Source organism: Hemiscyllium ocellatum, chromosome 16, assembly GCF_020745735.1.
Source record: "Hemiscyllium ocellatum isolate sHemOce1 chromosome 16, sHemOce1.pat.X.cur, whole genome shotgun sequence".
NCBI classification, from domain to species: Eukaryota; Metazoa; Chordata; class Chondrichthyes; order Orectolobiformes; family Hemiscylliidae; genus Hemiscyllium; species Hemiscyllium ocellatum.
Window position 1 is genome coordinate 48,264,091 of NC_083416.1, and position 12,654 is coordinate 48,276,744.

At 43.0% G+C, this 12,654-nt stretch overlaps 1 protein-coding gene across 1 annotated transcript in view; it reads right to left on the reverse strand.

Moving 5' to 3' along the window:
* Positions 1-12,654, reverse strand: part of spock1 (SPARC (osteonectin), cwcv and kazal like domains proteoglycan 1) — a 533,327-nt gene that overhangs the window by 192,434 nt on the left and 328,239 nt on the right. The gene's annotated exons all lie outside the window — the stretch shown is intronic.

Here is a 12,654-nt window from a genome sequence, read left to right on the forward strand (position 1 = left end):
ACTACATGCATATATATTTTAGAAGTTATTTGGTATAGCAGGATGCATAAGAACAATAAACTGAAACAATTCAGTTCTGAAGAAGAGTCACCAGACTTGAAATGTTAACTTTGCTTTCTCCCCACAGACCTTGCCAGCCTGCTGAGTTTCACCAGCAATTTCTGTTTATGAAACTGATATAGTTGTTTATGGAATTGAGCAGATATTAGAAATGTGAATCACTATTTACTTTCCCAAATCAGTCCCAAGTGAAAATCTGCAGCGAAGGAGCAAGAGACATGAAAATATAACCTAACCTGAGCAAAGAATCTAGAGTTCATATGGGCAATCAGGAGACTAATTTTCACACACAAATAAATGCAAGGTACTGTGGATCCTGAAAATTTGAAATAAAAGAGAAAATTCTGGAAAACCTTTGCTGATATGGCAGCATCTGTGGTGAGAAAAAGAGTTAATGTTACAACTCAAAAATGACTCATAGTTGATTTTCTCCAACTATTAACCAATACAAGCTCCACTTACCAATATTAAATAATAACTCACACAATCAATTGTTCAGTCTATCAACGCTGAGTACCGAACTGTCAAGTAAACTAAAAATGTTCATAATTACCATCATTTCACACTGTCCTCAGTGGATTTTATTCTGCTTCAAATTAATACGAATTATCAAAATTGTGAACAACACCTTGTGTATTTTATTATATGTTATCTATCATTAAAGAGTTTGTTGTATAATCAAATAAATCCATGTGCCTGGGAACACCACGTATTGTTATATAATTCAGGTACTTCTAAATTTTGAGATTTGAAGTCTGAATTGACTGGTGTTGCTCAAAATTGCAATCTATCACATACAGATGAAGAAGATGCCAGAAAAATTATTTCTCATAAAGGGTTAATTCAATTTATTTTCAATGGACAATTGTCATTCCGATGAATTCTTGCCTACATTGTTGATACCATTCATTGTAAATCAACAAACAAAAGTACCAGCTTTTCAAACTGACACATTCACTTTGATAGGCCACGCTGTCAACATTTTTTATCCCACTTTGTGACAAGCTGTAGGAAACAGTATGTGAGATACCAATCCTCCAGAGGATTAATTGTGATGATGATAAATGATCTGTGAGAGAATTAGTCAAAATCTTTTGTTAATGTTAAGCGATTTGGAGCTCTGACCCACATTCATTTATCTTAAGTAGAGGTTTGTTGCTATGGCAGCAAACAAAACCTACAATATTCTTCTCATCCACACGTTTCACAGCTTGTGCTCTTTTTCCCAAATTAACCGACTGTCAGCAAAAAAAAGTCATTCAATGAAATGTTGAATTAGATTTGAAGTAGCTGAAAAATGTGTTGCTGGAAAAGTGCAGCAGTCAGGAAGCGTCCAAGGAGCAGGAGAATCGATGTTTCGGGCATAAGCCCTTCTTCAGGAATGAGGAAGGTGTGCCAAGCAGGCTAAGATAAAAGGTAGGGAGGAAGGACTTGGGGGAAGGGTGTTGGGAATGTGATAGGTGGAAGGAGGTGAGGGTGAGGGTGATAGGCCAGAGAGGAGGTGGGCCGGAGAGGTCGGGAAGAAGATTGCAGATCAAGAAGGTGGTGCTGAGTCCGAGGGTTGGGACTGAGATGAGATGGGGGGAGGGGAAATGAGGAAGCTGGAGAAATCTGCATTCATCCCTTGTGGTTGGAGGGTTCCTAAGCAGAAGATGAGGCGCTCTTCCTCCAGGCGTCGTGTTACCATGGTCTGGTGATGGAGGAGGCCAAGGACCTGCATGTCCTTGGCGGAGTGGGAGGTGGAGTTAAAGTGTTCAGCCACGGGGTGGTTGGGTTGGTTGTTGCGGGTGTCCCAGAGGTGTTCTCTGAAACATTCTGCAAGTAGGCGGCCTGTCTCCCCAATGTAGAGGAGGCCACATCGGATGCAGCGGATAAAGTAAATGATGTATGTGGAAGTGCAGGCGAATTTATGATGGATATGGAAGGATCCCTTGGGGCCTTGGAGGGAAGTGAGGGGGGAGGTGTGGGCACAAGTTATGCATTTCTTGCGGTTGCAGGAGAAGGTGCCAGGAGTGGAGGTGGGGTTCGGGGGTGGGTGTGGACCTAACGAGGGAATCACGGGGGGAGTGGTCTTTCCGGAACACTGATAGGGGAGGGGAGGGAACTATATCCTTGGTGGTGGGGTCTGTTTGGAGGTGGCGGAAATGACGAAGGATGATACGATGTATCTGGAGGTTGTTGGGGTGGTAGGTGAGGACCAGTGGGGTTCTGTCCTGGTGGCAATTGGAGGGGCAGGATTCAAGGGAGGAGGAGCGAGAAGTGGAGGAAATGCGGTGGAGAAATCACGTCTGAGGGGAAATTGCGGTCTTTCAAGAAGGAGGCCATCTGGGTTGTTCGGTATTGGAATTGGTCCTCCTGGGAGCAGATGCGGCAGAGGCGAAGGAATTCAAAGACCGCAATTTCCCCTCAGACGTGGTTGACAATGCTCTCTACCGCATCTCCTCCATTTCTCGCTCCTCCACCCTTGAACCCCGGCCCTCCAATCGGCACCAGGACAGAACCCCACTGGTCCTCACCTACCACCCCAACAACCTCCAGATACATCGTATCATCCTTCATCATTTCCGCCACCTTCAAACAGACCCCACCACCAAGGATATATTGCCCTCCCCTCCCCTATCAGCATTCCGGAAAGACCACTCCCACCGCGACTCCCTCGTCAGGTCTACACCCCCCACCAACCCAACCTCCACTCCTGGCACCTTCCCCTGTAACTGCAAGAAGTGCAAAACTTGCGCCCACACATCCCCCCTCACTTCCCTCCAAGGCCCCAAGGGATCCTTCCATATCTGTCACAAATTCACCTGCACCTCCTCTACATTGGGGAGACAGGCTGCCTACTTGCAGAACGTTTCAGAGAACACCTCTGGGACACCCGTACCAACCAACCCAACTGCTCCGTGGCTGAACACTTTAACTCCCCCTCCCACTCCGCCAAGGACATGCAGGTCCTTGGCCTGCTCCATTGCCAGACCATGGCAACACGACGCCTGGAGGAAGAGCGCCTCATCTTCCGCCAACCACAAGGGATGAATGCAGATTTCTCCAGCTTCCTCATTTCCCCTCCCCTCACCTTATCTCAGTCCCAACACTTGGACTCAGCACCGTCTTCTTGACCTGCAATTTTCTTCCCGACCTCTCCGCCCCCACCCCCTCTCCAGCCTATCACCTCCATCTTAACCTCCTTCCATCTATCGCATTCCAACGCCCCTCCCCCAAGTCCCTCCTCCCTACCTTTTATCTTAGCCTGCTTAGCACACCTTCCTCATTCCTGAAGAAGGGCTTATGCCCGAAACAATGATTCTCCTGCTCCTTGGATGCTGCCTGACCTGCTGCGCTTTTCCAGTAACACATTTATCAGCTCTGATCTCCAGCATCTGCAGTCCTCACTTTCTCCTATTAGATTTGAAGTATTTAATTAACCCAAAATATTTGCAGCATGATAGTAAATGGGTTGCAACACTTTTTGGCCTGTGTTTTCAGGCCTATTGGGAGCAGGTTCAAAGGTGGGAGGGCAAGGGATATATATTCACATTACCTGTCGCTAGGCCCCTACCATAACTCTGTTCCTCATTTTGCTGTTTCCTTGGAGGTGGGCAAAGGGGGTGGGGGACATTGGCAGTCCAGTGATCCACCAGTCAAATGGTGGTTAAACAATTGATCTTGCATTAATGGCTTATTAAGGGTTATTTTTCAGATCAATTTTGACTGCAATTTTACATTTGTTCTCTCAGTGCACAGAAACATCAGTATAAAGCTTGCAAATGCCTGGAGGCAGCCTCCCAGTGGTAGATCAACATTCCAAACGTGAGTCCGTGCCTTTTCTATCTGGTTTGGTTAAGTTGTTGCTGCAGGCAAACATGCAGTGGGCCATGCAATCCACAATAGTAGTTCAACTGTCAAGGCTATTTCCTAAATAGAGAAAATATCTCCATCTTGTGTGCCATCTCCCAGTATCCCAACATTGCTACCACATCAATGGAGGACATTCAGCCTATTATGTCCGCACTGTCTCTCTGTGAGTTTTTGAACTTATTGCCAAACTCCTGCCTTGTCTCCATAACCCTGCACATTGTTTCTATTTAAATAATCATCCAATGCCTTCCTGACTGCCCCAGTTGAAGGTAGCTCCTCACAGTGCATTCCGGACCCTACCTACATGTGTGCATCAAGTCTTTCTTACCTTGCACTGGCTCCCTGAAGTGTGGTGTTCAGAATTGTACACAATACTCCAGCTGAGATCTAACTAGTGTCTTTTACTATAGAAAAGCTCTTTCTGCCATTCCTGCTACATATCATGATCCAAGTATATATTTAGCCATACAGATTTCCTGTTTTTGCACATGCTTTGGAATAGCAGTCTATATTTTATATTCTGGATTAGTGGTGCTGGAAGAGCACAGCAGTTCAGGCAGCATCCAAGGAGCAGTGAAATCGACGTTTCGGGCAAAAGCCTTTCATAAGGAATAAAGGCAGAGAGCCTGAAGGGTGGAGAGATTAGAGGAGGGTGGGGGTGGGGAGAAAGTAGCATAGAGTACAATAGGTGAGTGGGGGAGGGGATGAAGGTGATAGGTCAGGGCAGAGAGGGTAGAGTGGATAGGTGGAAAAGGAAATAGGCAGGTAGGACAAGTCCGGACAAGTCATGGGGACAGTGCTGAGCTGGAAGTTTGGAACTGGGGTGAGGTGGGGGAAGGGGAAATGAGGAAACTGTTGAAGTCCACATTGATGCTCTTTATGTTGCTTGTACCAAATTGTATTACCTTACCCTTTTCTGCCTTGAACTTAATCTACTATCTATCCTCCCAATCCACCAATGTCTTTTTGAAATTTTACAATATCTCCTGAAAGTTTTCAGTTTTGTGTCATCCACAAAATTTGAAACTGTCCCCTGCACACCAACATCTCAAACATTGATATATATATTAGGAAGAACAAGGGTCTCAAAATCGATCCCTGGATAACTCCAAAATACCCAATACCTAGTGCTCTTTCTTATCCCTCAGCTAATTTTGTAACCACATTGTTACTGTCCCTTTTATTCCATGAGCTTTGTTTGCATGTCTGTTGTGTATCATTGCATTAAACATCTTTTGGAAGTCCATGTGTATGAATGATGTGGGGGTGCTGGTATTGGACTGACGTGGACAAAGTTAAAAACCACATAACAGCAAGTTATAGTCCATCAGCTTGATTTGGAAATGTAAGTTTTGGAGCACTGCTCCTTCATCAGGTAGCTCAGGGGGCAGGCTCTGAGGACACAGAATTTATAGCAAAAGACCATAATGTCATGCAACTGATATGATATATTGAACAAACCTAGATTGCTGTTAAATCTTTCATCTTTTAGAATGGTTTGTGGGTTTCAATTCACTAATATGTAAATCCCAAACTTATTCCAAACCATATTTTCAAAATAGCTTAAGGCTTTATAAAAAGAGGTGACATCTCAGCTCAGATAATGCTTTAAAGGAGTGAGGTTAGAGTCTGCCTGTATTCCAATCTTGAGTCAGGCTGGTTCTATTTCCAAATTAGGAATTTATAAAATGTCACATGGATTGACTACCTACAGATTGTGTGCTTTTTGAACAAAGTAGAATGTATCTACAAATACAATTCTGCAAATGCAAATTTACCCCATAGATTTATATGTGTGTGTGTGCACGTGCATGTGAGGAAGAGAGAGTGTGTGTGTGTGTTGGGATGGGGGAGTTGTTTAGAGACAGGGACCTTGGATTCATGTCACACTACAGGTGACCCCACTGCACTAAACACTCTCAAACACATACAAGCACACATACACACACTCTTACATACATGCACACTCACGTAGACCCTCTCTCATACATATACTCTCTCAGACACACACACTCCACCCCAACACTCACACCCAGGCACATACTCCATCACACTCACACACACAGTCTCACACACACACACATACACTCACACTCTCTCTCTCTACCCCTCACATACACACGCATACACATAAGTCTATGGGGTGAATTTGTATTTGCAGATATATTCTATTTTGTTCAACATAAGAATATAAGAACCAGGAGCAGGAGTAGGCCATCTGGCCCTTTGAGCCCGCTCTGCCATTCAATAAGATCATGCCTGATCTTTTCATGGCCTCAGCTTCACCTACCCACCCTCTCACTGCATCCATTAAATCCCATTACTGTTCAAAAATAAATCCAGCTTAGCTTTAAAAACATTTACTGAAGTAGCGTCAACTACTTCACTGGGAAGGAAATTCCATGGATTCATAACCCTCTCGGTGAAGAAGTTCCTTCTCAGTTCAGTCCTAAATCTGCTCCCCCTAATTTTGAAGCTGTGACCTCTTGTCCTAGTTTCACGTGTCAGTGGAGACATTTTCTCTACTTCTGTCTTATCTATTCCCTTCATGATTATATATTTCTATAAGATCCCCCCTCATTTTTCTAAATTCCAATGAATATAATCTCTGGAATCAGCCTAGTGAATCTCTTCTGCATCCTCACGAGTGCCTGTGAAGAATGGAGACCAAAACTGCATACAGTTCTCCAGGAGTGTCCTCAGCAGCAACCAGTACAGCTGTAACATAACCTCACTGCTTTTAAACTCAATCCCTTCAGCAATGAAGAACAAAATTCCATTTGCCATCCTAATTACTTGTTGTATGTACAGACCAATCTTCGGTGATTCATGCATAAAGACACCCAGGTTCCTCTGCATAGCAGCATTCAAGTAATCATCCTTTTTACAGTTATTCCTACCAAAATGGATGACTTCATATTTATTAACATTGTATTCCATCTGCCAGACCTTTGCCCACTCACTTAAAGTATCTATGTTCCTCTGCACAGTTTGCTCTGGCTCTCATCTTCGTGTCATCTGCAACCTTTGACACACTATACGTGGCCCCCAACTCCAACTTGTTCAAAAAGCAAACAATCTGTAGGCAGTCAAACATGTGACATTTTGTAAATTCCTACTTTGGAAATAGAACCAGTCTGACTCAAGTTTGAAATATAGACAGAGTCTAACCTCACATCTTTAATGCGTTGTCTGAGCTGAGATATCACCTTTTTTAAAATAAAACCTTAAGTCATTTCAGGAATTTGACTTGAAAGAAGCTCTGGGATTTACATATTAATGAATCGAAACCCACAACCCATTTTAAAAGATGAAAGATTTAACAGCAATCTAGGTTTGTTCAATATATTGTCTCAGTTGCATGACATTATGATCTTTTGCTTTAAATTCTGTGTCCTATGATCCTGCCCAATAGCTACATGATGAAGGAGCAGTGCTCCAAAAGCTAGTGCTTCCAGATAAACCAGTTGGACTATAACCTGGTTTTGTATGATTTTTAATCATGTGTATGAAATCAATGGCCTTCCTGTAATCAAGCCTCTCTGTTCCCTCTTAAATAAATTCTAGCTAGTTAGACATGAATGTTTTGAAGGAATCCAGATTTTCCATTTGACTATTAATTCTATCTTGAATAATTGCTTCTATAAATTTCACCACCACTTAAATTGAACTATCTGGTTTTTAATTGTTGTAATCTTTACAACTTTTTTGTGAACAAAGCTGTAATGTTTGCAATTCTCCAGTTCCTCTGGCACCAGCCCCTGAATCCAGGGAAGATAGAAAGATAATTGCCAGTTCCTCTGCATCTCATTTGGCTCCAGAACCTTGTCAAGCCTTTAATTACCCAACAGCGTATCCAAAACCACCTCTTTATCAGATTTAAACCTTTCTAGTGACTGAGCTTCCTCCTCTTTCACCAGGGTCTAGGTGCCATTCTCCCTTGTAGATAAAGATAGATGCAAAGATGCAAAGCACTCATTTAACACCTCAAATAGATATTATTTTAGAAAATTCTCGTGAACACCATCCAATCCCTCACTATCCTTGACACTCCCATTATCCCATTCAATATACAGTAATCAAAGTCCAACAATATAACTCCTTTATGATATTTACTCCTCTCTAGTTGCCTTGCAGGAATTTGTTCCTCTACATCCTTCCTGCAAGTTGGTGCTCTACAGATTACACCAAGTAATATAACTGCATCATTTTTTATTCCTTTCCTGTAGCAAAATGAAATCGATTTTGAACCCTCTGAAAAATCATCTTCCTCCAGCAAAATAATGCTCTTCATCTCTAAATATAGCAATCGACACAGTCTGCTTTGTCTAGTGTGGTAGAGAAAAAAATGCTTATTCGTCTAAGTTGTACTGAACAAAAGGTAGCTTGTTCCATGTTAGCAACCAGTTGCAGGTTACAGTAATGTGATAGATATTGTCACAGAGATTATGAGTAGCTCCTCAATGTTAGACCATAAGACACAGGAGCAGAAATTAGGCCATTCAGCCCATCAAGTCTGTTCCATCATTTAATCATGGCTGAATCATGTCTGAGGAGAAAGTGAGGACTGCAGATGCTAGAGATCAGAGTTGAAAATGTGTTGCTGGAAAAGCGCAGCAGGTCAGGCAGCATCCATGGAGCAGGAGAATCGACATTTCGGGCATGAGCCCTTCTTCAGGAAATGAAGAAGGGCTCATGCCCGAAACGTCGATTCTCTTGCTCCTTGGATGCTGCCTGACCTACTGCGCTTTTCCAGCAACACATTTTCAGCTCTGAATCATGTGTGGTCTTACAATTCTGCAATTGTCAGCTGCTCTCCACCTAAATCCATGTTGACACCATCATATTGAGTGGTATGTAAGGCACTCTTCAGTATTTACCCTTTTAGCCCTTCGCACTCTTCTAAAATATTAGCCTTCATGTTCCAAAATGTATTTTTCTAACCTCCCTGATCCTCCATCATCTTATACTCTTTTAAGGTCAAGTAAAATACATCTCTTCCATCAGTGTGTCTTTTATTCATTTGTGATTCAGTAAAGTATTCTAGCCTTTTGATTCTATTTTATAACAATATACATGCATGCTTTGGATAATCTTTAGCAGTACAATGTCCATTAATCATCAACAGTAAACAGGGCTTTATAAGCATCTCAAACCTCCAAGCTATCCCCATTGTACATGTCAGATAGCTTGATTTTTAGTGGGCAGTGGAGATTATGTTAGCTGTGGGTGTGTTTGAAAATAATACTCTTAGATAGTGTGTCAGTCCTGTGACATCTCTGAAAGTGCTGCTATTGTCAAAGCACAGGTGGGGGCTGCTGGTGAGGGGGAACTGGCAATCTGCTTGCCTCCAATTATCTGTCTGTTAAACTCCAGGAGGAGCTTGTTAATGGATTGGGAAGGGCCAGAGGCAAATTTCAATTTGCAGTTCGGGAAAAGCAAACTATCCAACACACAATAGTGCATGGGTTCTGGATACAATGCATGCAGCCATTATGAGTTGTCTTAGAGCTGCCCCACAAGCCGTTATTGCTGAAGTTAAATTGCTGGGCAAAAAGGATTATTCACACAAAGTGAATTTGGGACCTAGTATATCTTTATTGAGCATTACCTTCTGGCCCTCTGATCTCCTGCATTCTGCAAGGCCAGGAAATATCTTCAGCTTTTGAACACTGCACTAGAGAGGAGAGGAAGCCTCCTCCTCCTCCTGCGGCACCCAGGACCACTAATTGGATGCCAATTCTTTGTCTATAGACCAATCATTCCAGTCTGCATATGTCAACTGCAATTAATTCTTCTCAACGTGATACTACTTCACTGTGCGCCACTTCCCCAGCCACCCTGTTTTTACTGTTTTCATCTGTTTCATGTGTGGCTTTTCCGATACTGTAAGAGGCTTTGATGAACATCAGTTTTCTGACCAATTCTATTGTACTATGGATGTATAGTCATTCTGTATAGTGGTGCAGTGCTGTCCGGCTTGGGAGCAATCACACCATAGAATCAGAAAGTTGTATATTTAATCTCCATTCCAACATTTAGACACATAATGCAGGACAATGCTCACTGATGCATCTAATTTTTTAGATTCCCTACAGTGTGGAAACAAGCCCTTTGGCCCAACAAGTCCACACTGACCCTCCGAAGAGTAACCCACCCACACCCATTTCCCTCCTACTAATGCACCTGACACTATGGGCAATTTAGCATGGCCAATTCATCTGACTTGCACATCTTTGGACTGTGATCTTTGAGTCACATATCAGCTGGACACAAAATTTCCCATGGTCCAATGCAAAGAAGGGCTAGGAATTCTCAACAGATAGTCAGAATATTTATCTCCTTATTGCTTGGCAATTTTTGTTAAAATAGTGACAGCTTTTTCATCGGTTCTGAAGTACTATGCTATGTTTGCAAAAATGGTAATATAAATGCAGTTGTTTTCTTTGCACCTCCATCCATTACCAGGATAACCTGAAGATCTCCTCCTTCTTCAAGCGACAGCTCAGCCAGTTCATGAACACCACCACCTTTCTCCACCTAGGGAGTTCTCACTGGTGAACACATCCCTATGTATTCAGTATGGTTCTCATTTATGAACTCTATAATGGGATATAGTGCACCCACTTTGTTCCAGCTCCCATCTGAACCCTGCCACATTTCCTTTTCATTGCATCTGATACTGTATCATATTACTTTGTGCACTTATCCTGATCTTTATCTTTCCTGATTTTTTCATGCTATGTGGCCAAGATCAATATTGGTGTCCATTTTTCATTGTCCTACAATTGAGTGGTTTGTAGGCCATTTCACAGGGCAGTTATACAATCACATTGCTGTGGGTCAGGAGTTACATATAGGCCAGACCAGACAAGAATGGCAGATTTCCCTTGCAAAGGGGGATTAGTGAAACAGATTGTTTTGGGGGTGGGGATAAGTGGAGGTGATGTGTATAGCACCTTCTTATATATATGCCTGTGTCAGAATAAACTTCTTGTGGTTTGACTTTCCTACAAAAATATCGCTATGTATCTATCCTACAAAATTATCAGAAAGAAAGTTATTAATTTGGTACCAGAGATCAGTTCCACAGTAAGGATGTGGAAGAGTCCACTGTGACTTCCAAAAAGCTGTGCATCCTTTGTAGTCTGGAGAATGTCAAGAGGAGCATAATCGAACAGATTTGAGTGCAACTTTAAAAATGAGGACATTTGCATTAACTTATCAATAATGCAACACTTTCTTCCACTGGAGCCATCATATGAGCCTCAAGATGAGGTTCCCATGCTTGTACAGATATGGACAGTCTCTGCAGTCCACTGCAGACAGAGAGTGCCATATAATTTTTGATGTGTTGCATTCTGGACAACTCAAGCAGGAAAAGAGGGGAAGTGACTATTAATGAGGAGCTGTGAGAATGGTGGCATTCTTTCAAGAAGGAAGATGAGGTCATTGATCCAGAGGAACACCATGATAAAACACAGTAGTGTAGCATACAACAAGCCACACAGGATTTATTGGACAACTACTTCAAATAGAACTGACTTGGGTAAATCATCATTCATTGATGATAAATGTGCTGATGCTAAAGAGACCAGTAGCCTCCATTTATCCCTAAATACAAACAACAGCTTTTTGGTTTGTTCTTTCTTTACTTTTTCTGTTGTGCACTAAATCTATTGGAAGGCTTCACACCATCTGGTAGTCCCACTTTCAGACATGACAGTGTTTATGTTACAATAGGCATTACAGAAAGTAGCAATGACCCAGACAGTGTTTGAATACCACATTGCATACAGGAAGAGTAGCTTCTATAAGTCTAGTCTTTTAATTGCAGCTAAATGACAGTCAAATGGATTGTTGTTCATGTATTTGAAAATATATTTACAAATGTGTAATTCGATTTGCAGCCAGATGTGACCTGTGCCACCTATGTGCCCGCGGGATGTTTCCTTTTTCCCTTCCTTTCAAAGTCCAACACTGGGGTAGAGGGAAGCTGCCGTATAGTGGAATCTGTTGGCCTGGTAGATTTGGGGAGACAATACAGATCGTCCAGAGAAAGACACACACTCTTCAATGTGAACTTCCACAGGGATGAGGGTCAATGGCAGAGTGGGGCTGGAAGGGCTGGGCACCTCTGGAATATCCTGAGAAGAGACTCCTGAGGGGGAGGGGACTATTTGTGGTCCCTCCTCTGTTTGCTGGCAGCATCCAGTTTATGAGGTAGGGGTACCTGGAGTGGGGTCAAGGCCCTAATCCCCCTGTCGCCTTGCCGATGGTACTGACTATGAATAGCTAAAATGATGGAGTGCATCTCTGTAGATGTATTTCAGCAGCCAGTGAGCATTCTGCTGGATGTAGCTCTTAATGGCAGCTGCTAACCAGTCCACGGAGACATGTCAGAACTAGCCCAGCATAGAAGGCATTGGTGGACTCTCCAACATTTGATCCAGTTCCCTGTGTATTTCCACCCATTCTGTCTGCTGTCCTCCTGTCTGTTTGTGCATTTGAATGAAGTTTCCAATGGCCAACACTCTTGCCTGGGGCTGAGTAGATGCCTAGCCTCCCACAGTCCTTTACAGGTCAGTGAGCTGGGGTATTCCTTCCTGAGCCAGCTATGAAGGCATGCCAGTCACATGCTCACTAGATGTGCTCCCCAATTCTAGCGAAGGTACCCACTGAGATATCAGCACCTTATCTGGTGGAGAGCTTAGGAGGCTGCCCTGTCAGTATGCCTTC